General features: G+C 36.2%; 1 non-coding gene across 1 annotated transcript; it reads left to right on the top strand.

The window, feature by feature from the left end:
• Positions 1-2,599: 2,599 nt before the first annotated feature.
• Positions 2,600-2,706, top strand: LOC128040711 (small nucleolar RNA R71). The gene has a single exon (XR_008195517.1). It is a non-coding gene; the product is annotated as a small nucleolar RNA R71 (small nucleolar RNA).
• The last annotated feature ends 1,080 nt before the right edge of the window (positions 2,707-3,786 follow it).

Here is a 3,786-nt window from a genome sequence, read left to right as displayed (position 1 = left end):
CCATGAAAACCTCAACAAAATTTTCAACCATATCAGTAAATATTGCCATCATGCATCGTTGAAAAGTTGCAGGTGCATTGTATAAACCAAAAGGCATTCGCCTAAAAGCAAACATACCGTATGGACAAGTAAAGGTTGTTTTATATTGGTCCTCATTGGCTACAACTATTTGGTTATATCCCGAATAGCCATCTAAAAAATAATAGAATTCATTACCTGTCATTCGATCTAACATCTGATCTATAAAAGGCAAAGAAAAATGGTCCTTCCGAGTGGCTTTGTTCAACTTTCTAAAATCAATACAGATTCTCCAATCGGTAACAATTCTGGTTGGAATTAACTCGTTACGCTTATTTTTAAAAATCGTGATTCCACCTATCTTCGGCACACACTACAGCAGACTTACCCACGAACTATCTGAAATAGGATAGATGATTCCCGCATCTAGCCATTTGATCACTTCCTTTCTCACAACTTCTTTCATAATAGGATTGAGCCTCCTTTGCCCATCAATTCGAGCTTTTTCACCTTCTTTTAAAATGATTTTATGCATGCAAAAAGAAGGGTTTATACCTCGAATATCAGCTATGGTCCAACTAATTACTTTCTTAAATTTCTTTAGAACATCAATTAGTTGCTCCTCTTGATCTTTCGTCAGTTTCGCTGAAATAATCACAGGAAAAGTAGAACAATCACCTAAATAAACGTATTTCAAATGGGAAGGAAGTACCTTTAGTTTGAGTTTAGGTGGTTCTTAAATTGACAACTTAGGTTGCACAAATTCTCTAACTTCCAACTCCAACAGTTCAAACCGTGTGGATTGAATAAAATTTTTAGGATTGGCTTCCATCAAAGCCATGTTTTCTTCACCTTCTTCAGCCTCCAAAGGGTCAAGATCTAAGGCTTTCTTCAATGGATCTACTTCAAAATTGCTTTCCATAGAAACCAAGGTTTCTATCTCTTCCATAACTGAACACTCCTCTGCCAGATCAGGAAATTTCATCGCCTTAAGAATGTTAAAAGTTACCTGATCATTTTGAACTCGCATGGTGAGTTCTCCTTTCTGCACATCAATTAATGTTCTTCCCGTGGCTAAGAAAGGTCTCCAAATGATGATCGGCACTTCCTTGTTTGCTTCAAAATCTAAGACAATGAAATCAGTAGGAAAAATAAATTTATCAAATTTTACCAAAACATCCTCGATCTTTCCTTCGGGATATGCTAAAGATCGATCTGCTAGCTGAAGCACCACAGTTGTAGGTCTTACTTCACTATCTCTAACATCTTGAAAATAGACTTAGGCATCATGTTGATACTCGCTCCTAAGTCATACAAAGCTTTACTACAGTAAGATTCACCAATGTTACAGGGTATAGTAAAGCTTCTTGGGTCTTTCAATTTCGGTGGCAATTTGTTCTATAGGAACGCACTACACTCCTTTGTCAAGGCAACAGTCTAATACTCACTCAGTCATTTCTTCTTAGACAGTATATCCTTCATAAACTTCACATAATTCGGCATTTGTTCTAAAGCCTCCACCAACGAAATATTGATGTGCAACTGCTTCAGAACATCCAAAAACTTCTTGAATTGCACCTCCTATTTCTGCTTGTTTTGCTGCAATCTTTGTGGATATGGAGGTGATGAAACTTTCGATTGAACCAGACAACTTTTCTGAGTAGGTAAATCTGCATCCAAAGAAGATGTTAAAATATTTGAATTCACTAAGTGAGGGTTTACCTTGTCAGACTTTGCATATTATGATTCCTTTGGTGTAGGAACTTCAACAACTGATTGATTATTCTCAACGGGCTTATCTTCAATATCAATCAATCAGGGTTCTAGAATTTTACCACTTCACAATGCAACTGTCTTGATATGTTCTTTACCCAAATTTCTAGGATTCTCAGTATCACTCGGCAAGGTTCCTTGCGGTCTATTACGTAGCTCCGTAGCTAACTGACCCATTTGGTTTTCCAAATTTTTTAGTGTTGTTGCTTGGCTTTGGATTAAAACGTCATTCTTTGCCATGTATGCTTTAGCTTGCTGATTAAACCCTTGAGATTGGTTGGGTCTTTGCTACAATACGTTGTTGCTCGGTCCATTTCCTTGGTTGCTCCAAGAAAAGTTAGAATGATTATGCCATGAAGGATTGTAAAAGTTAGACTGGGGTCCTTCTCCACTCCTATTTTGATATTAGTTCCCCACATAGTACACTGACTCGGGATTTGATGGAAAATTCTCACAAGAATGACCTTCCCCACAATACACACAAGAAACTACTTCGAACAGACTTGGTGGCTGAGCTGCAAAATTATTAGTACTATTAGTGGTTACCTATTTTATCATAGAGGAAATAGACGATACTTGAGCTGATAACGAAGTAAGGGCGTCAACTTCATGAAATTCGGCTACACGTCTTCCTGAAGCTGTTAAATTTGTTTGCCATTGATAGTTATTACTCGCGATCCTCTCAATGATCTCATAAGCCTCATTATAAGACTTAGACAAAATTGGACCATTCGTGAAAGCATCCACCATCAATCTTGTATGTGCATTGAGACCGTTATAGAATGTCTCCAACTGGATACAATAAGGAATCCCATAATGAGGACACTTACGAAGTAACTCCTTGAATCGCTCCCACACATCATACAAAGACTCGTCATCCAATTGTTGGAAAGTTGTGATCTCGTTCCTTAACTTAACATTTTTTCTAGGTGGGAAATACTTAACCAAAAATCTCTCAGCTAATTCTTGCCATGTAGATATGAAACTTGGTGGCAATGAATTGAGTCATGCTCGTGCTCGATCTCGCAACAAGTACGAAAACAAATTCAACCTCAGTGCGTCTTCAGTCACACCAACTATCTTGAATGAATTACTCACCTCCATAAACAATCGAAGGTGGAGATGTGGATCTTCAGTGGACATACCACTAAATTGGCCTACCATTTGTAGCATTTGAAACATCATTGATTTCAATTCAAACTGGGTTGCCTCAATATCTGGCCTTCTAATTCCTGGGTTTAACTCACTCAAAAGTGGCATAGCATATTGTCTGATGCATCGATCCCTATCGTCGGCAATGAGGATAGGATTTCATACATGATCAACTTCATTACCTTGGTCTTCATTTTGATTTCCAAAGTCCATCTCGACTTGGCTTTGAGCTATTCGTTGATGTCTTCTTTGTCTGAAAGTTCGCTCAACTTCAAGGTCTACAGGGAGTAAATCGATAATTCAATCTATGCTCATAAATACCTGAAAAAAATCACAAAAAATTAAAAAGAATAAGTTATCAATGTTAGAAATAAATCAAATTATAAATAAATAATTTCACGAAAAAATTTGATTGTGGCAATAGTTGACAATCCCTGGCAATGGCGACAAAAACTTGTAATGCGTAGGTTTGTGCAAGTGTACATAGTCGTTATCAAGTAATAAGTAAGTATCGAGTTATCATCTCCACAGGGATTGTATTTGTGCTAAGTCACTTAATTTGTAAAATTATATTAACAATTTGGTAAATAAAAACACAATATAGTTAAGAAGTGGTGATTAAAATATATTAAACTAAAGGCAATTAATTATCCCTAATGCAAATTATCCTAAGTATGCAAACTATATGAATGAAATAGATTTTTGTAAAGTTAAACACAATTTGCAACAATTATAACATAAATAAACTAGGACAATTACTTTAATTAAACTCAATTTATTATCAACATGCTTAATAATATTCAGAAAAACATTCCATAGCAACTCGATCTTTCATGAGTTTGG

The sequence above is a fragment of the Gossypium raimondii genome, chromosome 4 (genome assembly GCF_025698545.1).
Source record: "Gossypium raimondii isolate GPD5lz chromosome 4, ASM2569854v1, whole genome shotgun sequence".
Classification (NCBI taxonomy): Eukaryota; Viridiplantae; Streptophyta; class Magnoliopsida; order Malvales; family Malvaceae; genus Gossypium; species Gossypium raimondii.
The sequence above is the reverse complement of the archived record's forward strand: the minus strand, read 5'-3'. Positions and strand labels throughout refer to the sequence as shown.